The following is a 25459-nucleotide window of genomic DNA, read 5'->3' on the forward strand; positions in this document are numbered from 1 at the left end:
TATGTAGGGGCATTGCCAGCAAATCAAGGGACATGAGGATTCCCCTCTATTCGACACTGGTGAGGCCTCATCTAAAGTACTGTGTCCAGTTTTGGGCCCCACACGACAAGAAGGATGTGGAAAAATTGGAAAGAGTCCAGCAGAGGGCAACAAAAAAGTGATTAGAGGGCTGGAGCCAGGGCCGGCTCTAGGTTTTTTGCTGCCCCAAGCACAAAAAAAACCACAACAAAAAAACCCCACAGCCAGAGTGCCACCACTTGAAAAGTGCCGCCCCAAGCATGTGCTTGGTTTGCTGGTGCCTAGAGCTGGCCCTGGCTGGAACACATGACTTATGAGGAGAGGCTGAGGGAACTGGGATTGTTTCGTCTGCAGAAGAGAAGAATGAGGGGGGATTTGATAGCGGCTTTCAGCTACCTGAAAGGGGGTTCCAAAGAGGATGGCTCTAGACTGTTCTCAGTGGTAGCAGACGACAGAACAAGGCGTAATGGTCTCAAGTTGCAGTGGGGGAGGTTTAGGTTGGATATTAGGAAAAAAACATTTTCACTAGGAGGGTGGTGAAGCACTGGATGGGTTACCTAGGGAGGTGGTGAAATCTCCTTCCTTAGAAGTTTTTAAGGTCAGGCTTGACAAAGCCCTGGCTGGGATGATGTAGTTGGGGATTGGTCCTGCTTTGAGCCAGGGGTTGGGCTAGATGACCTCCTGAGGACCTTTCCAACGCTGATATTCTATCATTCTATGAATGCATATACACAAAAATTGCTCAATCTACAGTTAACAAAAAAGTTAATGGAATAAATGTTAATGATTTGAATGCAGTCAAGGACAATATAATCCACTCAAAGATATTTTACAAATAGCAAACATGGCTAAACTAATTGGACAAATCCTTGTAACCCCTTTTCCATCTCAATCAGTTTGCTATAGTTAGTTGTAACCCACATCAAGGTAACTCAAAGGATCCATTAAAAAAGTATGGAAAGACCAGGAAAAAATCAGATAATGATATAGGGGTTGATTCTGTGCTGCGTGCTCAGAAGGCACAGCTATGGAGTGGGGTGGGAAGTTTTGTACCATTTCTGCACCACATAGATTCTGTGCTGTTGCAGGGGCTGAAATGGACCCTGGCATAAGTTACAGAAGCCCTTATCTCTGCTGCTCTTATTTATAGCAGCTTCTCAGTGACTGCTGCCCAGCATCCCCAAAGTGTTCAGTGCTGTGGACTCACCCTCTCCTATTGCCAGCAAGCCACATAGGCTGAGGGCCTATAAGGCTTTATGTTACCCCTTTACCAGAAGAATTCTCCCCTTACACCTTTACAGCCCATATATGCTGTCAGAGTCACGTACAGGGGCTAATGCAAGAACTGCCTCCATACATTTTACTTCAAGGAACTGAATGTTTTAAGCATAATGTTCAAACAAGTTCCCCGTGGGCAGAAATTTTGTACTGGTAGTTCATTCATCCTTTCCCTTAGCAATTCATTGCTGATACACAATTGCGGACACTAATTGTAACAGAAGGTCTGGTTTGAAAATCAGGCCCTTCATATGAATAGAAATACAGTGTAATTATCAATCTAAGTAGAGGGAAAAGTCAGAGGCTGTTGCTACCTTGAAAAGAAACACTATCCAAAATGCATTCGCAAGATACACATACCTATCCTACCCCAAGAAAATGAGCAGAAAATTGGAAGTCCCACAAGACTTCAGTGCTGCAGACATCCACAGGAAAAGCTGGTCTATATCCCCAGCAGATCAGCTCTGCAGGTAGCCTCCTGGGCTTCACTTATCCACAGGTTGAATCCATAAAATAGTCCCAACAGCCCAGTCTCAAGGGGAAGAATTTCTATTAGTTCTTTGTAGGCAAACGCAGCAAACAATTCAGCTGAAGGCACCACTTAAACACATTAACATAAATAAGCCTTAATTCTAAAACAGCATCTTTAGCCAATTCACCTGGGGTTTTATCATCCACCTAAACTTAATTGCAAGCAATCTTCTCACTAAGAGCAATACATTAAGCACCTTCCCTCTGTGCTCCTGCAGATTGACTTTATACCTGGCTGGTTGGGTGCTACTCCTTTCAAGTTTGGCCCAGGGGCCAGCATCCCAAATGAGCTTTGTTAGTTCGAGCTTGATTACATTATTCATTATGTATTGTTTGCTCAGCTCTGTTAATTGCATTCTCATTGTCAATATTTTCCCCTGCAGTCTCAATTAGGTACAAGATTCTTCTTCACTTTCTATCCTAACCTGTTGTATCGGCGGTGCTTTTCAAACAGCTGCTGTGTTCTGTAGTAGAGGTGGCAGCATTTCAGTGCTGGGGTGAGTGGTTCAGGAGACAGAAATCAAGCCACACTCAGTTCCAAAGATACGATGGGATATCTTTTTGATTAACTGCATTTTTCATCCACCTTTGACCACTTCACCTGAACACTGGCAACTAATCCATCTTCTTCCCTACTCACCACAAATGTGCTTTTTCCTTTTCAAAATTACACAGGTCCAAAGTCCAGGAAGGACAATATTCCATCTGAAAGAGTGACCCATTCAATGTCCAGTATTGCATGAACCATTAGGACTCAGCACTGGTTAGCAGCTTGGCATATCACAAGATATCAGCCCTCAAAGTCACAACTCTGATTAATAAAAGGCAGCTTTAAGTCCTTATCATAGGTTTGCTAAAATGTATTAGTTCTTATTTTCCTCCTTCTTTGAAGTCTGTGCAGTTGGATACATTGATACTATGGCAACATGGCTTAATGGGCAGAAGGGAACAAAAATCTTACTATTCACCCCTTCCCTTCCCCCCCTCTCCCCACATAACTCTCTCCAACATTTCTAGACTATTTTCACAGTGAAATATGTAGCACATGCAGGTACAATAAGTGCAGTGAGAGACAAAGGCTTTGCTGGTATTTGTTTGGGATAACCTACATTACATGCTTGAGGCTCCACTATTCAGGCTGATGAAAACTGCATCCCTCACCATAATGCCATCACTATATATAGTCTGTAAAGTGCTTTTTAAAACCTTCATGAAGAGAAGAGCTGTTCAAATGTACAATAAGTTATTGGTTTTTATTGTCCAGGGTATCCTTTGCCCCACAGTAGGAAGCACTGTCCCTGTACATCCCTCCATCAGAGCTCCCACTGCCCCACACCGAGCAGTGGTTGTCTCTGTACATCCTCCTGGCCAGAGTTGCCTCTGCCCAACACTGGGAGGGGCTGTCTCCGTGCCTCTGCCCCCCAGTACCCCCTCTGACCCACGTTGGGTGATGGTGGAGGATTACCTCTCACAGATTCATCGAGTTGAAGGCCAGAAGTGACCATTAGATCATCTAGTCTGACCTCTTGCATGTCACAGGCCAGAGAATTTCACCCAGTTACTCCTGTACTGACCTCAATAACCTGTGTGTTTGACCAAAGAACATCATTCTGTACCTCTCATTGTCAGAATCGTATTGGTTCTCTCTTTCATTAGTGGAATATATTTAAACCCTGGCTTTTTACAATTTTCCTGAGTCCCTACTATTGTAGACCAGCCCAGTTCTACTGTGAGCCTGTGCAGCGCATACTGGCTTTATCCTTAACAGAACATTTTGGTGTACAAAACACAGAGATGTCACAGGTGAATGGAAGCTTGGGGGCGTCACAGCAGCGATCAGAATGAAGCAAGAAACGTAGCGCAGTTCCAGGTCACTTATCTTCCCTGCTTGGATAATGGGATCCTGGCATGTTCGTGAGGTTGCAGCTCTAAAACCTATTTTCCATGGAAATGCTCCAAGATAAAGTGAATGCTGGAAGAAAAAAAATGGGGGGGGGGGCATGCTAGTTAATGGGCATGCACGCTGCAAAAACAAACCATTGTTAAGGAGAGTACCGCAGCAGCTATGGTGTTAAGGCTGATGCTTTGTGGGGATGGCGATGCCCATGAACAGGCCTCCGCTCTGAGCCCTCCTCTGCACAGCCATCTATCCCTAGATCCCTTCCCAGACCTGTTCCACCAGGCCTCAGCCTGGAAAGACTGAAAACCTGGGGGGGGGTTGGGGGGTCCCCTTCCCCAAACAAAACCCAAATGCAAAAACAAATGAAAAACATTTTCAATTCAAATGAGCTGAAACCACACAATTAGTTTGCTTTCAAACTTTTACATTGAGAAATTGGCAAATTTCAAACAAAACGAAACTTCTTGTAAAAAACTTCCTTTAGTCTGAAAAGCCTTAAAAATCCAAATCCAGACACACACGTGGAAGACAGTATTTCAACCAGCTTGACTAATGAGACCTAAGGCCAGTTGGAACCATAGGGGAGCCACTGGGGTCAGTGAATTACACCGGTTTACATCAGGGTTGGATTTACTCTTAAATCCTTTAAATCAGTGCTGATGGAGCCCAACCTGAAGCAAGGCCAATAAGGGTCCAGTTGATTGCACCCAAATACTGGACGAGAGAAGCAAAATCCCAGGATCTCTAGGGTTTGGCTGTGCTGCAAGTGCTGCGGTGGCACAGCTGGGGCGCTGCAGGCCAGACCCCTGCTACAGTGACGGAAGCAGCTTTTCCATCCACCCCTGCGAGAGGCAATAGTAGGTCAATAGAAAATGTCTTCCGTTGACCTAGCAGTGTCTTCACTAGGGCTTAGGGTGGCTTAACTATGTCTCTCGGGTGGGGGGGGGGTGAATTTTTCACACCCCTGAGCCACGGAGCAAGGTTGATTTAAGTTTTCAGTGTAGCAGAGCAGGTTTAACACCCAGCAGAAACCCAAAAAGGAGCAGGAAGGATGAAGTAATTCCTTGTCCATTTCGGCTACCGAGGCCAGGTCTACACTACAAACTTATATGGTTATAACTACATCGCTATGGGGTGTGAAAAATCCACCCCCCCCCCCCCCGAGAGATGTAGTTATAGCGATCTCACCCCCAGTATAGATAGTGCTATGTCAGCAGGAGAGCTTCTCCCATCAACATAGCTACTGTGTTTCTCGTAGAGGTGGATTAACTACACCAACAGGAGAAGCTTTCCTGTGGGCATAGTAGCATCTTCAGTAAAACACGCCAACAGCACAGCTGTGCTGCCATAGACAAGGCCTGAGGCTGTTTCCTCCCGCCCAAAGCGGCCCCACCTGTCTCTCACCTGCTCAGCTCTCGGGCAGCGCTGAGTTGCAGGGCTGGACAAGCAGCCCATTGGTGCGGAGTGAAGAGAGGGAAGGAAGGAGCACCTCTACAGCAACATCCACCACACCAACAACTGCCATAAATCTAGCAACAATATCGCCTAACCAAAAAAGGGGCCAAAAGAAAGACACGGATAGAGATCACACCTCAGTGCTCACGCTGCTTCACTTCCCTACCGCTTTCTACACTGTCAGCCACAACGTGCTACTGATCTGTTTCCATGATACAGTGCTGCCAACCACAAAACTCCAGACACCCAAAATCCTGAGAGCGGCCCCAACATTGTGAGTTGTGGGAGAGGAAGTTTGTCTGTCTGCCTTTGGCTGCTTGACTCCCCTGCCTACCGTAGCATATAAGACGCTGCCTGATGGACAGGAGCCGCCAGCTTCTCCCCAAACCCCACCAGTCTGTTTCATTAATTCTGTGCTTCCCAGCTCCATATCTTCCTGCTCACAGCCCAGCTATTAATTATACACCCCCTTACCACTCCCCCAACCCCACATCTAGTCTTTCTACAGCTGTGGAGGTTCTTCACCCCCCTCTCCTGGGCCTGGAGGAGCAGCTCCAAGGAGGTTCTTCTCCTCCCACTTCCCAGGCCTGATGTTGCAAGGATGGGAGAGGAAGCAGCACAGAGCAGGCTGACCCACTGTTCACAGGAGGTGTCAGGGTTGGGGCATATCTTAGAGCACCCTCTTTCACCAACACCCCAGCTTGCTCTTGCTGAGCCAGCATCCTCCTGGGAGCAATTCTGCCTGGGACCTCCTCAGAGAGTCTAGGCAAGGTAGTTTCCAGCCCAGTCAGTTTTTGCAGTTTCTTTTTCTTTTATTTCGAGTCAAAATTTCCCCAAGTCTGTCCCTCAACCCCTGTAAGTTCCTCAACCCAAAAGTTCCTGGATCTTAAGTCAGAGCCTCTGTGATAAAAGGACTTCCCTTCTGTCCATTTTGTTTCTGGGAGTGCTTGCTCCCAGCAGTAGCTCTAGCCTCTGGCAGGTATTGCAGCTCTCTCTTCATTTCCTGCTTGACCTTGTATGAAGATCAGCCAGTTAAGCTGCAGATCTTTTCCCAGGTGCAGCAGGCAGGGCTAATCAACCAGCTTGACCTCAGTGGAATAGCATCCGTTATACCTTCACATACCTCCCTCCCCCTTGAGTGGGCAGGTCGGGGCACTGGGCAGAGTTCCCAGTCTTCTGCTGTTCAGGAAAGGAAGTCTGCATTCCAATGGTGCTTCCCAGGCTGGTGCTCTATTTGAAATCAAAGGCTGTAAGGCTAAGTACCAACACGTCACACAGGCATTCGAGCTTTTCATGGTTTGGAGCCACCTTGGTACCTCATGGTGTGTGACCAAGATAAAGGGTGTACCAACTAGGTAATGACTCGTATTTACAGCCCAGTGGATGGCCATGCATTCCTTCTCAAAGACAAGAGTACCAGGTTTCCCAGTCAAGGAATTTTCTACTTAGGTACAGGATAGGGTGTTTTTGTCCATGAAAGCTTTGGGATAACACTACACCCATAGTGCAGTGCAAGGTGTGTGTTTGGAGAATGAATTCTCCGGAGAAATCGGGGTTGTGCAATCTGGCTTGTTGACTAAAATCTGTTCAATTTTCCAAAATGTTTGGTCACACTGGAGTGACCACATGACTTGTCCAGGGGATGAGTCTTTAATTAGGTCAGTAAGCATTGTGGCTAATAGGATGAAGTTGGGCACAAATCTTCTATAGAGCCCAGGTAGGCCTAGACCTGTTTTTTGGTTCTTCGTTTGGGAGTGTTTGCTAGGGCCACAACTTTGTCCACTAGGGGTTGTACCTTACCGTTCCCACTAGATACCCCAAATATTCATTTGGCATTTTCCCACCTTGCACTTCTTTGGATTTGCTGTTAAAGGGGCCTCCTGTAGGACTTAAGAAATCTGCTAGGTCTGGTGGTGGGTGGGCCAGTATTGACTGTAAATCACCATGTCATATAGGTAGGCAGCAGCATAGCACTGATGGCTGTTGAGTACATACAGATTTCTCCGTGGATACAGGAAATCTGAATGGATTGATCTGGATCCAAGGCTGGGGGTGAGATGCACCCTGGCTGAAGTGCAGTTGGACAGGAAAATGCACCAATAGGCACTGGGGATGGTTGTTGAAAAAGGACTTCCCTTGCAGCATGGGCTCGGTTTTCAATGAGTATGGGGCCCAAATCAGCCGATCCATCCATTCATGCCTTAATCTACCAGAGACAGACAGGCTAATCTGTTCCAAGAAGCAGACTGACTGCTGCTGTGTGGAACAAAATATTCCTGCTTTGTCTACACTATGAAAAATATCTGATGCTAACAATGTCTGTTAGCAGTGACTACAGCTCACTGGAAACACAATTTAGCCATCAGTGTTGACAAGGACAAACTGGGTTCAGCACTGTTTTGGACACCATGATTAACACCTACCGTGCAACAGTGTGGGGGTGTGAGTGCATGTATGCACACCTGCACCAATTCATCCGCATAAAGGGACACAACTCTGCATGAGCAAATATGCATGCACACTCACTAATGTGCATGACTCTGAAGGAAGGTGCACATGTGTGTGAGAATTTGCATGCATGTAGGCTGTTGGATTTAAGGTACTCAGCACGGATATGGCTACAGGCCTTGGGACAGAATCTTCTAGATAGTTCAAAGCCGCTCATCTGTTAGTTCCAGCCTAGCTCCTGCCAAAAAAACCCAAAACAAAAACAAAGAAGAGGGGTCTCTGTCGTATTAGAGTTCTGTGTGCTAGTATGGGGCATTCCCTGGTATACAGAAAGGAAGAGAGAAGGCAGAGGTTAAACCATGATTTTTTGATCCCTCTTGCAGCAAGAGTATAGGGAATATTTTCATTCCATTATATAAAATAATTGTCTGTTTTACACAATCTGGATCGGTACCCTCCATTCATGGGCGTTTGTAGGAGTCAAGGTCCTGGGGTAATATAGTTGCAGGTGTGCATGTGCGGTCCCTGCTCCACAAGGATTGCACTGGATTGTAAAGACAAATTCAGAAGTAGAAATGAAAGAGTTTTTTTAAAAAAGTAGCAAACTTAAAACATTGTTAAAGGTTAGAATGATTTAGAACACCCAGTCTGAGTGGCCACGCTTGGCTGTTCTCAGAGTACGTGTGAGGTGACTTCATGGACAGCGCTTTTGCAGTGGCCAGGAAAATTGCGCTTCTCACAGCCTCTTTCATTCCTCAGCTATCTCTGCGAGAAGCCTGGTGGAGAAAGATACCTGCCTGCATACAGGGAATTGGTACAGATCAGCTCATGCTTCACTCTCTGCCAGACTGGGAGCAGGTGAACTCTTGGCAGAACACCTGCTCCCCTATCTTGGCAGTGGTGGTGGTGGGGAGAAGACATTCCAGCCACATGATCTACTCTTGTATCTCTTTTGCCAGGGATTAATTTTATTCTTAACAATAAAAATTGTGGCCAGATTAATGCAAGATGACCTCACACAAAGTGTTTGCATACCTGAAAAAGACACAGGATAGGCAGTACAGAGTCAGATACCCACCACTAGATGCAGTAATGTTGTACTTCCGTATGTGGGTTATGCAATTTTTTAGTTGATCTTTAGTATCATACTGTAACATGACAATAAGTTGCCTGTTCCAAAGAGACAGACTTCTAAAAGTGGCATCACCCTATCAGCAAATGCTAACTGGCTGGCTCCAGGGTGCTACCCTCAAGAGTGACATCGTATCAAAAGCACCAATTGGCTGGCACTGTGAAAATAATTCCTATGATGATACTTTCAAATGTGACAATGTGCAGGGCACTCCACTCAGAGCTTAGTAGAAGATGAAATAACTTGTAAAAGACCATATTCCCATCTATGCACAGGAACAGCATTAGTATCATAGTCACGGGGACGTAACAGGTCTTCATATTGCAGTTATTAAGAAAGAAGGAAATTTAGGGCTAGGTAGCCCCCAGCCAGCAAGAAAGGGTTAAATGCTGAAATGGAGAAGACATACTGTCTGGTTACATTACCTGTCATAGGTACTGGAACTAGGGGTGCTATCGCACCCCCTGGCTTGAAGTGGTTTCCTCCATATACAGGGTTTACAGTTTAGTTCAATGACTCTCAGCCCCCCCCCCCCCCCCCGTACAAATTGTTCCAGCACCCCTGGTAGTAGCTGCCCTACTTGGAGGGAAGGGACTTCATCTGTGGCTCATTGAGAGGGGGTGTGCCTGTGAAATGGTTATTATGGATGGATGAACAATTCTGTTCTTAGATGCAAATGGTTGAACTTTGAGTGTTCCCTGAAGATCTCTGCAATGGTAGTAAGCTGGACAGTATAGGGTTCCTGGAAACCCTTTATATTTTGTGAGCTAAAATGGCCAGTATTACAACAGTGAATTTCCATTCAAACCTGAATTTTCAACTCTAACTTTCTCAAAATCTCTTTTCCTAGTGGGATTTCTTGCCAAAGGAGTGTGTTTTGGGCAAGTTGCATGTAATTTGGAAAAGGTATTTTGGGGATACAATAATTAAACAGAAAAATAAGGGTTTTAACTTTTTGAAAAGTTTTCTATTGTTTTTGGTGGGGCAGGGGTAACACCAGCTTGGTCTGAATCTCCACATTTGTTTTATTCACTGTCTTTAATTCAGTGAGATCTAGTGTGAGATTCATTTTTACAAAACCAGCTAGGCCCTGTCTATATTAACAAACTTTGTACTTTTGTAACTACATCCATGTAATTACATTAGTGCAAATTTTCTTAATGTAGACAGGGCCTTAATTAACCGTGGTGATATCTACAATAAATAACTGAATCTCTGATAGATCCATGATGTCTCTGCAGAGTTTATAAACTTTGAGTGGTTGTGTGGAGTTTATAAGCTCCATATACGAGGTTGCTCGGTTTCAAAATGCGTTCATTGAAGTAACAGTGCTTTAACTGAGCTCATATTTCTTTATCTTATTGCCTGACAGCCTCCAGGAATTTAATATGAAGATCAAGAACCCGCTGTCCCTTCCCTGAGCAATAGTATGCTGATATGTCCTCTCCTCAGCCCGGCATTCTCAGCTCAAAGGAGAGTAGAGGAAAAGGAAGAGAGAATTGCTGATGGCTTCTCAGCGCAGCTTGTCAGCGGCAGATTTAAGCCGTTGGAAGTCATTACAACAGAAGCAACCTCTTAGTATTTCTCCTTATTTTATAGACACTGCAAAATAAAGGCAGAAAAACTATAACTCTGGAGGGCTTCTCTTTCCTCCCTTTTGTGCTTCTGTCATTGCAGTTGACTCTTCTGCTAAGCTGCCTGGGAGCTGTCACCCTGTATAGTCTCTATGAGATCTACGGCAATCCAAAGCGGCAAAAAAAAAAAAATTATATATAATGTGTGTGTGTGAGAAAAATCCAGGAGGCCGATGAAAGGAAAGTGATGAAGTAAACAAAAAAAACACAACAAAAAGCTCATGACCAGGCTGGATTGGTTGTACTCAGTGTTTGCACACTCTGGAAATATCACCAATGATGAAGAGGAGGCAACAAATTGCTTTGAAGCCTGCTGTGATCCTCTCCCTATTCTCCGTCACCCTGGAGATGACCTGTGTGCATTGGTGTTTCTTTCTTTCTCCCCCCTCTGGGATTTAATAGATGTGGTAACCTTTGTGCTCTTTATTGTGCAGCCAGGAAATAAAATTCCACTCAGTTAAGCCACATTGTGAGTGGAAATGCAGCCGTCAGCTCAGGTGGACTTAAAATACTAATGCTCCAAAAATCCAAGTCATCTGACCTCTAAACACTGCCGGGAGCCAAAAAGCTGCTCCAGAGAGCTAGTCTCCCCCTCCCCGCCACCCATATCTTTCCCCAACCTATCAAAAAACCCAATCCTGCATCCACTGAAGTAGACAACAAATCCTGGACCCCTGTTTACCCACTACAGCATACAGATAATTCCTATTGACTTCAGTGGCAATGACTCAAATTCTGCCCGGAGAGAATAGTGCACAAGACTGTACCTGTCACTGCAGTATATTACAGTATTGCCTAGAGACCTGTTGAGCATGGTGCCTTACAACCGAAGATTGTAAGCTTTTCAGGGCAGGGACTATCTAAGCAGACAAGGCAAACAAAGAACGTGGACTGGAGTTTGGTAACTCACTGGGTCCCCAGCTCCAGTGCTAGGGAGAAGTACCTGCACTGGAATTCTTTGCTGCTCCCCCAGAAATGGACTCAGGGTGCAGATTGGAAGAAAAGAAGCTGTACTAGACTTCTGTGCTCTTGTGGAAGAAGCACTGGCTGCAGTCACTTGGAAGAGCCTTAAATCAGGCATCTGTCCATGCTGTGAATGGACTCTGTCCCCACTAATCATTTGCATTAGTCTGATTGCTGGTGAGTGTTCCGTGGCAGCCAGAAAAGTCAGCAAGTCCCCGTGGGAATCTAGGACAGCTGGGTTCAGACCACCACCAGTTTACTGGTGTTAGCAGCCCTGTCCATCTAGTCAGCGTCAGCTTCTTCACTGAGTGGGTGCAGTGCTGGTCAGAGAGGATACAAATCCTCATGAAGGGACAATTTATAGCATGCATTGAGTAACTAGAGTGCTGTAGTTTGGTCAGTTTCAGCCAACCCATAAATGTTTGGCTTAGATCAAGTCGAACGGGTACTAAATCTTCCTTTAAAGTTTGTAAGACAGTACCAGCCCTCTTATTAGCAGGTACAGTTCCATTGACTGCAAACACTTGTTTGCATGTGGGTAAAGGCAGAATGTGACCCATTATACTCTGCTTATTATAACCTCACTTTGCTTCTCCTCCAACCTTTTTCATTCCCCCACCTCTGCCCTTCTTTGCCTTGTTTCTTTTCTTCCTCTACTGGTCTTCCCATTGTCTGCCTTTCCCTCTCCTCCTCTTTCTAATCCCTTTCTGGTTTTATCTCCTCCACTATCTGTCCCTTCTTCTGTCTCCAGTACCCTCTGCTTGATCTTTTTTCTGAAAGATGTCTTGTACTTGTAATGGTCCAAACACTGCACACCAGACATTAGGGCTGCAAGTGACACATCTCCATCATTGACAGAACTCTGGGTTTAAAGTGTCAGACCTTGTTTCCCGTTCTTCAGATACGATTCTAATTCCTGGTGAACACACTGGCACAAGCATTTTCATCTTTTGCCAGATAATAACTCTTTCTGTGCCAGCCTCTCTGGGATTGTCACACCCTGTAATAGATCAGATCTTGGGGGCGGGGGTGTGTGTGGGGGGGGAATAGTAACACAACATATTCCAAGATTTCCTTGGTATTGAGCAACATCATTTGTGTCTATAAGAAATATCCTTCCCTCTTGGATTATGTGATAAGTGACCATTTGCAGTTTATACAGAGCAGGAATATAGCAAGGTCGAGACTCACTGGTGCGGCGCCTCCCACTGGTCGTCCTGGGAATTAGCTCTCCAGCCTCCAGAGCGCCCTCTGCAGGCTGGTGTCCCACTTGCTTCAGGCCCCTGTGTCCCTCCCAGACCCTGGTGCCCCACTACATCAGGGTTCTGCCCCCTGTAGTACCCCCGCAGTCTGGGTCTCCCCTCCCTCTATCCCCACCTTGCCTCAGCAGCTACTGCCAGTCCTCATCTAGCCCCCGCATCCTGGGGCAGACCGCAGTCTATACCACTCATCAGCAAGGAGTGTTTGGACCTGCTGCCTTTGCCCAACCTTGGGCTGCCTCTCTGCAACCCCAATACCTGCTTTAGGCCTTCAGCCAGGCTTGCTGTCTGGGGGTTTTCCAGCATGGAGCTCCCCAGCTCCTCTAGCCTTTCCCCAGCCCTGCTTCACTCTCAGTACCATGGTGAGCTCCCAAGCAGTCAGGCCCATCTCTCTCCACAGCTAGAGACAGACTCCCTGAGCTCCTGGCTCACAGCCTTTTATAAGGCCAGCTGTGGCCTGACTGGGATGAGGCCCCAGCTGTGGCTGCCTTCCCCATCAGCCTAGCCTTTGGCTCGCAGCCCCAGCCCTCTCCCAGGGCTGGCTGTAAGACGTTCAGGCCCAGAGCGGGTGACCACCCCGCTACAAGGAAGAAGGAATGAACTGCATAAGGCAGATTGAAGACAGGGTAGAGGGAAATGTTGTCTCTATAGACCACAGGTGAAAGGCATGAAATACAGAGGGGATGTAGTTGTCTCTCCTCATTGCTTGGTGCAACCCCACCAGGAATATTTCATTCTCTCCCGGGCATCTCACAGCCAGAATGATATTAACACACTGGAGTGAGTGAAAAGAAGAGCAACAACAATGATTAGGGAGATGGATGGATTGGCCCAGTAAGGAAAGTATAATTACAGCCAAAGTATGTATAGCTTGGCTTGGAGAGCAGGGCAAAGAGCATTGTCACAGTACACATTGCTCACCGTCAGGCTGGTGCCTTCTCCTAGTCATGCCGGGGATTAGCTGGAGGTAGACACCCCAGCCCATGCACATCATCACTCAGTCCCTGACTCCGCCTACAACCCCCCTCCTCAATGACCGGAGCCACAGTATTCTCTTCATGACTCCACAGCATTCTCTTCACGACTCAGCCCTCCGACTGTGCCTTCATCCATGTTCCCCCCCATTCCAGGGGGTTAGTATCATAGTCTAATAGCCCAGTCACTTCCCCAGTGGCAGGTGCAGGGGGGGACCCAAGCCTGTAGATTGCAGCCACGTGCTGTCCCTGCTCCAACTGCTCAGTATGTTTCCCTGGGCCACTTTCCCATGGTCCCAGCACCTTCTTCACCCTTACCTCAGCATGTCAGTCTTAGCAGCCAGCGAGGAGCTCCCTCTTGCTCCCATGGTCCCTGCCAGCAACTGCTCTGTCCATGGCGTCGCATAGGGTTGCCAACTTTACAATTTCTGAAAACTGGACACCCTTGTTCCGCCCCCTCCCCAAGGCTCCACCCTGTTCACTCTTCTCTCCTCCAATCAAAACAGACACCTAAACCCTAAAACAGGAATTATTGCAGAAAAAAAATGGCATTTCCCTCTACACCCTCTTTCAATCTTAACCATTATCACTTGTTCAGAGGAAAGTAGGGGCGGTGAAGATTTGCTGCAATACTTATATTCATATTTGTCAAGGTACTTTAGGAAGTGTCAAGGAGTTGCTCACTACTAAAAAAATAAGTACTATTACCTATATCCCTAACATGGCACTGAACCAGAGATGCTAATGAAAAGAAGGAAAAGACTGCTGCCATAACAACCCTTCAGCAGAGAACTGTTGGGATACTGATGTTACTACACAAGGTACTTTGCATCATGAAATATAAAAACAGAAAATGCATTTCAGCCACAGAAACCTACTATGACTCTCCTTCTCTTCTCTGTACAATGAAAGAGAAACATGGCCTTTTGCTGGCTACATTTTCATTTTGGCTGAAAAGTTCATTCTTTCCCCTGTCTTCTGTCCAAAGAGACAGCATCCTAGCCTTCACCAAAATCACATTTAGATCAGGTGAAACATTCCTCTCCACAGAGATCTCTGTGCTGTGCAGACAAAAGGTCCATGGCTCAACTAGGCAAGTCCTGTAATAACCCCAACAAGGCAGTGGGTATTTAGGACCCTTTTTAAGTAATATCATTGAGGAAGGAGGGAAAGGGAGAGAAAAATATAGGGAGAAGAATTGATACTGACTCTACTGAGCTAAACCTCCAGTGCCCCCCCCTCGAAAAAAGGTTCCTAAAATGGTAAATAATCTGCAATATTGACACAATGGCACCCCCCCCCACACACACACCCCAGAGCCGAGGATGCAGCACGTAGTAATTCCAGGGTGTTGGGATCTGGTGGGTGGGGTGGAGGGGCGGAAGAGAGGTATTGTGGTCTCCATGTTTCTCCTGGGCAATGAGTGGGAGGGGAGCAGTGTCTAGGTCCTGGAGTTTGTGTGTGTGTGTGTGGGGGGGAGGGGTGTGCACACAGTTAGAGTGCATACCCTGGAAGGTGAGGGGGTGAGGCTCAGAGCCAAGGCAGTCCTTTTGGGTAAGCAGGGCACACGGGGGTTTTGCTGCAGGGGCTGGCTGGGAACATGGCAACTCCGGGCTGTGGGGGGAAAGGAAAATCAGCAGCAAGGTAAAAATGCTGCTCAAAGCCCACTTACCCCACCAGGGGCCAGCGGATCCGCTCTGCCCGGTGGGAGCAGGGATCCTCCCGCTGGGGCTGAGCGGGGATCCCTTTCCCTGCAGGCTGCATCGCACAGGGGGCACAGCAGGCACACAGATGCGGGGGCATGCCCTGCCCCAGCTACTCACCCATACAAGGTGAGAGCTGGTGAAATAGGGGCACTGCCCAGGGGGCGGCAGGGCAGGAGCAGCAGCAGGGGGAGCATCAGAGCCTGGGCTGCTCCTGGGCATGCTTTCGCTGCCCATCCCCAGAGCCGGTGCCACCCCCAATGCTGCTACCGCTAGAAGAGGTGGTGAGGGAGACTCCAGAGCGGGTGCATGCTGGGTACAGCAAAAGGGAGGGGTGGCGGCGCATGGCCACTTGCTGTCCCCCACTGCCCGCTCTGTGCCGCGATCCCCTCGCAGCACCTCCCTGCCCACCAGCCCAGCCCCAACTGTTCTGGTGTCCCTGCAGGCGACAACCGGACTTTGGGTGTCTGGTCAGTGTTTCTGACCAGACATGGTCTGGTGCCCTGTAACGGGGTCAGCACCCACCTCTCATGCATGCTCCCTTTTCTCTGGCCTATATACTTGCAATCACAGTCTTTTCAGCAGTGGCACCTGCCTCTCAAGGGCAACCCCCTTTGGTTAGCTGGGTGTGAGCCTGCTTTTTGTTTTAGTTCTTATATCGGGGTGGCACCCCGTTCTCATGGGCACCCCCCTGACTGATCGTTCTCTCAGTTGGTCTTCAGGGACTCAGCCCCCCGGCCAAGCCACATACACTGTCCCCCCCTGCCGGGGTATACCGTTCTGAGTTCTTATCACAGCCATGGTATGGGGCTGTAACTCTTAGGCTTCTTCCCAGAGGCACTGCCTTCTTCAATCACCCAGTTGGGACCCATCTTGGTACCCACAGGTGTTTCAGCAGGCCTCCCTGGGTGCAGTCTTCAACCAGACCAGCAGGGTCCATCTCAGTACCTTCACTGGCCTGGCCAGGTGCTATGCTCAGTCCCCCTGGGCTTCAGCCTGCCCGCACTGCCCTTCCGCTGGTCCTGCTGCTCTTTAGCCTCCTTCCCTGGGCTTCTGTCCTGTCTGTAGCGAGATCTCCACAGCGATCTGAGCACGGCACTGCTTTCAGTGCCTTTCAGCCAGCCAGCCACACAGCCTTCACCCCTCCAGCTCCAGCCAACAACTGAACTTCTCTGCTCTGCTGCTTGTCTTGTATAGGACCCTTCTGGCCTCGGATTGGTCACTCCAGCAGCCCCTCTGATATGCTGCTCTTCTGCAGCCACTCTATAGACTGTCTGGAGGACTTCTCTAGGCTCTCATCTGGGGCAGGGTGATGCAGAGACACAAGGCCTCCAGCAGGGGGCCTCTGGACCTAGTCCACCCTGCCATATGCCCTTTTCAACTGGACTTTCTGGTTGAAAACTGGGCACTTGGCAAGCCTAGTGCCGCAGGACTCTCGGCCTGCTGGAGACATAGTCCTGACTCCTTGAGCTCCCAGCAACAACTGATGACCTCTGGCACAGCCGCTTCTTTTATATGAACCCCCTGGGCCTGGATTGGTTGCTTCCTGCAACTCTTCCCAGTTTGGCTGCGCCCAACACAGACTCTCTAGGCTGCTTGGAGGACTCACCTCCAGTGGTTATTTTACACCTGTGTGGGGTAGACACGCCATCACAGGCATGATCTGCCAATATTCTCCATTATTAATGTGCCGATCCAAAGACCTCTGAGCACCACAGAGTGTTGAAACAAGGACGGAGAGGAAGCATTTAGGAGATGCTCTTACTCACTTGAAATTTTATGCACTCCCTTGTATCTGGGAAGACACCTGGACCCTGACATATATTAGCCTGTGGGATGGTCTCATTCTGCTAAGTGTCCTCCATGCAGCTCCCTCAGTATTGGAAAAAATGAGTTAGGTGGTGAGGACTAACAGAGGTTAATCAGGAGTGAAGACTGCTCATTTAAAGCACAGGCCTATGTCAGAGGAGCTGAGTTTATTTGCAGTGCAAACTCCGCCAAGCAAAGAAATCACAAATTAAGGCAACATTCGTGCCCAATGTTTTCCAGATGGAGAAACTGAGGCACAAAGCTGTGAAAAGACTTGCCCAAGGTCATATACAGGAGGACTCTCTTGATTCTCAATACTCTGCCTTAATCGCAAAATTACACCAACTCGCACACTATCACAGCACATATCTCTACATTATGTGTATGCATAGTTGTTACACATTCCACTAAGGCTGCTTGCATGGGTTGCTCGGCTGCTTTTGGTGTTGTAGAGAAGACAAGTCTCCACTACAGATACTAAAGCACAAAAGCAGCATTTAAGGAGTGTGCACACATCCAATGCACACAAATACATTGTCATGCACAGAAACACTCACACACATGCATACATACATCCAGTATCTGCAGACAAGCACATATATAAATAGGCATGCACATATACACGGGTGCATATGTATAGGGCCAGATTTACAGATGGTACCAATCAGTTTCGCGCCTACTCAACATGGCCATAAGGCATACACAGAGTCCCACATATACACAGGCATATGTACTGGCCACACATTAATAAGCACTGGGATGCTATGCTACAGCTACCAGTTTGGCCACCTCACAGCTCAGGTTTCAGATCCATCATGTTCCGGTCGACAGGAACCTCTGGTTCCTTTACAAGGTATTGATGGAAAGGCTGCAAATGGTGGAGTGCGATACAGCAGGGCCCTCTTGAAGCAATTAGGGTTAACGCATTTCTGGTTAATGAGAGGTGTCGGTCATGATTGCAAATTAATATTTTCCAGTGGCTACCCAAGCACTCAAGTGTCAGTATTGATCAGACTTATCTTTGCCCAGTTAATGCCGATGGATTCAACAGTACCATACGCCTGCTCATCTGTTAGCCAATCAAGGTAAGCCCTGGACTTTTCCTAAGAGCTATATTTATTGTCATCGGGAATATTGATATATCTCAGTGCTACACACCAGCCAGCACTCTCAGAGGGTGTGATACTACTCTGGAAATCATCCCAGACTGGATGACCCACAGTGTGGAGCACAATTGCTTATCTTTGGCTCAGGGGAAGCCAAGGATCCTCCTTTTGGAGCTCGGGGCAGTTTTACTGGGACCTCCATATGTCCCCTGCATCAGAGCAGCACAGGGTCAGATGAGCAGAAAGCTCCATTTAGTTGCTTGTAGCAAATTTCATTACACTGTACAGCTGAGCTGAAGCTGCAAAACTGGGAGCAGGATTTTGACCCTAACCCGTCCTCTCTCCAGAATGAACCATTTGGAACTCTGAGAGCCAGAGGTTCAGGTGAATTTAAGCCTCCTGTTGCATGGGCGTGTGGCACACCAGGGCTCTGGACGTGTTTGGGAACAGCCTGCAAGAGGCACAGAGCAGGAATGAACTGGCACCTTGGGCTTTTAATATAGCTCTCTATGCTGCTAGCCTGACTCATGATAGTCTGGTGTGTGGACACTGCGCCTTGTGGACAGGATTTGGCAGCGGCTATCAGAAAGAGGATATTATGCTTCAAGTCAAATGTTCGCTTTCTCCATGTCAGAAATGCACACCACGCCTCTACCTTCAGTACGGGGAAACTGCATGAAGACTAAAACCTCAACACCACCCACAAAAGCCCATTCTAAGCTGAAATGTAACCGCATAACAAGTTGGTGCAGGGGAGAGCATTTTGCCTCTAAGGCCAGAGTCCTCCCCTGCCATTAGCAGAAACAACTCCCATCAATTTCAGTTGGAATCGAACCCATAGTGTGAGGAGCTGAACTGGGGTGGGGGCCTGGGGGAAAGAGGGTGAGAGGTTTAAGGCTGGGTCTGGTTTGGTGTGACACCAGGGGCTCAGAAGTGCAAGCTGGTGGCCAGGCTGCTACCGGACAAACACAGGCCCCTCTGTGTGTAGCACTGGCCTCTGTGCATGCTCAGTAAAGACCTCTTTCCTACAACTCTGCCTGCCTGCTGCATTGCTTATTGCTACTGAAACAGCGCTTCCTTTGGTAAAGGCTGGATTTCGGTCTAGGCAACCAGTCTGAATCAGAAGTTATCAGCAAAAGACTATTAAGTGGTGGCCTGACTCATGTTTCTAGTGGACAAAAACAACAACTCCTCACTGCCATGATTGTACCTTATTAGCCTCTATAGTATTGGTCTCAGCGGATAGACCAAGGTCTGAATGGTCCCTGGAGTCTGAACTCCACTGTGACAACACAGAGGTGGGGCTGCCCGATAGGATCTCCACACACTCTTGTTTGGCAGCATGGGGAAGCCTGCACAGCCGCTGCCACCTGTGTCAAGTTTGTCGTGTGGATAAGTGAAAGACACCTGTCTCCAGAGCTCTTAACCGGACAATTTTCACCATTCACTACATTAAAAAATAACCACTTGACAATAGACATTATTAAATGGCACATCTCCTTGCCCCACAGTAATTGCCATGGTTTAACAGCCACAGATACGTAGCTGTTGTCTTTTGAATGTGATTTAAGTAAAAAATAAAATGTAAAGCCATTTGGCCTCATGCCACCCAACACAGGACTGCAGAGCAAGCGTGAATTATAGAGCAATATTTCACAACTTGTCGTGTCTTATTACTTAACTAATAACAATATTTACCCAGGGTTTTCCCCAAGCATCTGAGACAGGTTTAAAAGAAATCTTGATTAAAGAATGACAGCCAAAGTATTGGATATTAAATATAAATAAGAGTAATGTGAAGAGAGCGGAAGAGTTTACTGTTGTATCCTAGTAGTTTGCAGTAAATCAGTATGATGTGAAACTTCTTTCTCTACAGTCCTCCCCATCGCTAGCTCTTCAGACTCCAGCCAACACAAAACGTTGCCTGCTTTCTCAGAAGTGCAGCTGTAGTGAACTGTGGCTGCTCACTGACAGATGTAATAGTCAGCAGTAGGAACTAAAACTGATCTTTGACACAATAATTGTTAGCTAGGAATAATTAGCGAGCTTTTACCCTTGCTGGGACTAATCACTAGGGAAACATGATCATACATACCATTGTATTACAACCTCTGTCCACTAAGTATTCACTGAGTCCCCATTTATTTCAGGATCTAGCTCAAAATGGTCTGTACTCTGGCAGGGGCTATTCAGGGTTTGTAAAGCACTGTTAAGTGCTAAATTCATCAGAACACTGCTGTCCAGCAGCGGGAGACCTTGCAGCCCCACACGCCTGCAACTTCTTTTGACAGCTGTCCCTCCCAATAATTTTCAAAGCACGCTGGCCACTCTGTACAGACCCCAGCACACACAGCTGGGCAAGAATTCTCTTTCAGAAGAACGTGCTCCTCCCATCAAGCTCTATAAGCTCACATGCAAATTAATATAAAAGTAATAAATTAAGTTTAGGTATGTGCAAAATATCAGGACATTTGTGACAAAATTGTGAGAGTTGGTGTCATGGGGTCTACTCACCACTAGGGTACCTCCTCTTCGTTGGGATTAGCCCCTTCCCAGAGTGATGCCCCCTGCTGCTACTGGTTCACAAACCCTGCTGCCTCTCTCTTTGTGACTCAGGATGCTGTCTCTTCATAGTTTGGCCCTCCAGCCAGGTCACTGTATGTTTTCCCATTGGGGGACATCAAAGTCTCCACATACAAACTGTTTCAGGCAGTCTTCCCATTCACTGCCCAGACTGCACCAGTTCCCCAGTGGGCACCTGGGCCCACCTTCCACTCCAGGTTCCAGTCCAGGGACCCAATGTCTAGCAACTATAGTCTTCTTGTTCCCAGACCCTGTTCTTATTTCCCTGGACTACTTCCTACATCATCTGGTTCCCTTATCTCTGGATTTACTAGTCCAAATTGCCTCTCCCACAGAGTAACTACACACTACTTTCCTTACAGTCCCTTTCTGCTGCCAACTTCCTGTCTTTATACCAGCCCTGTCTGATCCTTCTCAGCTGGTCTCCGTTATCAATCAGCCTTCCAGGCCCAGGCTCCCTCCCAGGTGCAGCCTATCAGTTAATTAACCTAACCTGCTCTGCTTTGTGTGGGATGGACACCCTGTTACAGTTGGCAATTGTCATGTTAACTCTCTGAGCAGGCCCACTGTGAACTAATTTTTTCTACATGACTGAGCAGAAGAAACAAATTTAAAACAGATACAAGGAAATATTTTGACACAATGTATAGGAAACCTGTGGAACTCATTGCCATAAGATATCAATGAGGCCAAGGGCTTAGTAGGATTTAAAAAATTAGGTGTTTATATTAATAGTAGTAAGAACATTAATAGGTTAGACAGGATAAATATTTGGAAAAGGATATAAACTCTTATGCATCAGAGCATCAGTCAACCAGTAACTACCCGGGGTGAGGAAGAAACTCCCTCTTTGATAGATCATTTCAAAATGCTTCATTCTGAGGGTTTTTCACCTTCCTCTGAAGCATCTGGTATTGGTTATTGTTGGAGACAGAATGCTGGGCTAGACAGTTCCTCAGTCTTACAGTCTAACTCAGGAACATGGGTTGTGTGCACATCCATGTATAGAAGTACTGTGACTTCCCCATAGCCAACCTGCCTTCTGAAAATTTCCTAAATATTATTAAAGGTAAAAACTAGAAACTTCACAAAGCAAAGGGTAAAAATGTAAATCAAAGAGTAAATGGTGCAAAGTAAAATCAGAGTTTTAAATCAGCTCAGTTTAAGCTACTATTTGCATAGTCCCTTTAAAGTGATAGAGGAGAGAGGTCTACCTGCTGACTCACCAGCACCAATTTGCCTCTCGAAGGTCTCCCATCAACAAACCAAACAGCTCCGAATGTGCTTAAGTTATAAAAGGAGCAAAGATCACAACCCAAGCTGATACGTATGCAAGCCAGCATTGAGGACTGTAAATCACGTCAATTATATAGCCTTACATTATCTGGCTAAGGGGCCAAATCCTGCAGTCCTTAATCAGGCAAAACTCCACCAAGTTCCAGGAGAGTTTTGAATGAATAAAGGCTTCAGGATTTGGTCCAATGGCTGTAATATTGGAGCAGGTTCCAGTTTCCCATCAGGAACATCCTCTGAAGAGGGCTTATGACCCTGGCTGCCCTGAGGAGCCCGTGACATCACACCAGCAATCAGTCATCTGGTGAATTCCAGAAGCAAGCATGACTGCTACATATAGTGACTGGGGAGCAGAGCTGAGGCAATCAACATTCACCCTCTTCAAATGGGGCTCTCTCATATTCCCTAAAGAGCTGGCCTTTCCATCTGTCAGGAACTCAGCTTGCAGGATTTCCCCAGACCTGCCCCTTATGGGGCGGTTCCGTGGCATTTTCTCAGCTGTGTGGAAAACACTTCCATGTCAGAAAGGAGCATGTGTGCATAGGTGTTTATATTGGTGGAGGAAGCATGGGGAGGTTTCCTGCAATTTTTGCCTTTGCAGATTCTGTGCAGCCAGTGTGCTACAGCTAGATACTGCTAAGAGGTGACAGTAAGATGAGGGGACAATGGAGGCTCAGTCTGCCAGCCAGGTCTCCTCACCAACAAGGAGATGCAGAGCATAAATCATAGAGTGTAACACATGCTTGCCCTGGCTAGGTAAGCAAGGAAGCAGTTGGACCAGGACCCTACTTCCTTTTGGATCATTAGCTCGTAGGTCAGGAGATTTGAAGACTCTCAGTTCTTTAAATTGGTCATTTCATCATGGCTACTTCTCTGAGCCTGCCTGCATCCATACCAGGCTGCACTATATCTTGTCTGCGCTTTCCCAGTTCCACTCTATACAACAGCACCCTGCCTCAGACCCTCTGCATTCAATCTAGCTTTCCCCACACCCTATCCATCCTCCGTGTAACACCCATAAAGCCCCACCCTAGCCTACTCCACATCCTCCCATCTCTCAGTCTAAGCTCCTCTGTTCCCCATACAAGTTGCCCTTTCTTTACACTGAGAACACCTACTGCTGCTCTTACATACGCCAGCCTAGAGTATCTGCAGGCCTGCCAGTTCTCTTTGGAATTAGACTCCCTGGCCATTCAAAGCAAGTCTCAATTTAACTCTGCCAGCTGTTTCATCACCCAGACTCTCTGAATGCCAACTACAAAGGCCTTTGTTCTTCTGGATACTCCTCCCAACTGGTTCTAAGTAGGTGGCTTATCACCCAGCTGCAGCAGATTTCACCGTTGTGAATTCTCTCTTCTCCCTCGTCCCTCTGTACTCCAGAGAAAGAGCCTCCCTCCTTCTCCATCTGCCCCCGACCGTTCCTCTTTAATTTTTTTGGCTCTGTACCATCCTTCTGGACCTAACCCCTTTTCCTGGACTTTTTCTGTCCCTCTGTGTTGTTCAACAAGTTGTCCCAGAGCTATAAAGAGGGAAGAAATGGCCTATAGATGGCAGAGCACACTGGTGTGGGTTAACTTGCAGCAGGTTGGTCGATTCAGTCTTGGTGCACAAGCATGTGTGCGGCATGCACATGTACATGTGAGTGAGTGAGAAAGAGCATTGACTTATACATGTGCATGGATCTCTAACCTTTGCAGTTATGGAAGATGTCATCAGCTGGGAGTCTGATCCATAGGGACAAATTAGGGCAAGAAGCACCCAAATTACAAGTCCCATCAGGTTCCACAGCACCACAGGCAAATGCAGTTTAGCATCAAACTGTCTTGAAATGAAATGTTTTGAACTTGCCAAACTGAATTTTTTTGGAATGTCTTGTGTGAAAAATTGCACTATTTTGACACTACATCTTGATTTGGGTGGAAATGAATGTCAAAATAGCAGACCGAAATTCCGATTTTTGCTCAGTAGTAGTAGTTAACTCTCTAGAAATGCTGCAAGGCTTCCCACAAACAATCCCAATGATCTTCTAGTGTTCTGGTTTCCAGCCTCTTCCCTTCTCCCTCTTTGCTGCTAGACTTCCTCTCCTGACCTCTCAGTGGGAAAGCATAATATGCGTGAGGATGGTTATAAATCATGGAGAATCAGCTCTGTAAGGGTTATCTTCTTCCTCTTTGGGAGCCTAGCATGGTTCAGTGCAGCTCAGGAATGAAATGGGGACAGAAGTGCCCACAGAGAAGAGGGAAACCCTCCAGTGAGAGAGCCCTGAGGCGGAGGCAGCTGCAAAGAACAGGGAGGACAGCTAAGTGGAGCTCTGGTCTCAGTGGAAGGGACAACAGGACTGTCAGGGTGGGAAACAACATAACCTACTCAGGAGAGCCCTTGTTGACAGAGCAGCAATGGTGGTGGGGTATGGGAAGGGAAGAAGAGAGCTCAGGCCCAGCAGTTAGAACAGCGGCTACAGAGGGACAGATGATCCATTCAGAAGAACCCTGGTTTCAGTGGGAGAAGGAAATCAGGTAAATCCTGTCTCTGACTTAAGTGGTTGGAGCAGAAGCCACAGAGATGGGGCAGTAGGAGGATCTCAGAGTGAAAACAGGCCCCATGGGGAAAAGAGAGTGGTGGGGCTTCTGGTGAACTGCTCAGGAAAGCCCTATCCTGGGAGGAGGTTCACTCCTGCCCACCCCCATCTGACCTATTTTCTCTCCTGAGTAGAGTGCATGCACTTCTCCCTAATCCAGCATGTTTGCCTCCAGGCCGGAGAAGCTGTCAGTGATTGACTCAGTCTTGTGAGCAACATAGCAGGAGAGCTCTTCCCAGCAGGAAGTGATAACATCTGGCATTGAGAGAAGGCAGCATGGGTTTATTAGACAGCTCAGACAGCTGGGATTCGGTGGGCTCTTCGGTGATGGAGAAGAAGGATCTTTAGGCTTCAGTCATCACCACAAGAAGCATTCCTGCAAATTCCGTATGCTTCAGTTGATCAGACCTCTCCATTTGCATTGTAGCCTTCTGCCTCCAGCTAGTCCATGGTGAGCTAAGTAAAGGAGTGACAATAGGGGTCATTTGGGAACTGGGTGTCAATTATTGTAGGCAGTGAGTCACAGTGTTTTACCAGATCATTGACCACCCTAGACCTAGAGAGGAGAGGTTTTTTCAGCTTGGGTGTTTTGGAAGCTTACAGGAGTTTCTGGGGAGCAGTATCATATAGGCTGTTCAGTTTCTTGGTGGAAAGACCTGATGGCCCTCTCCTGAACTGAAGATCAGTGCCAATGTGTGCCCAGCTTAATATTCAGGACTGCTGACTGCTTGGGCAAGTCCTAAAGTTGCCATGGTGGAGGCAAGATCATGGAGCAGCTTACTGGTAGTGGTATAT

Source organism: Caretta caretta, chromosome 1 (genome assembly GCF_965140235.1).
Source record: "Caretta caretta isolate rCarCar2 chromosome 1, rCarCar1.hap1, whole genome shotgun sequence".
Classification (NCBI taxonomy): Eukaryota; Metazoa; Chordata; order Testudines; family Cheloniidae; genus Caretta; species Caretta caretta.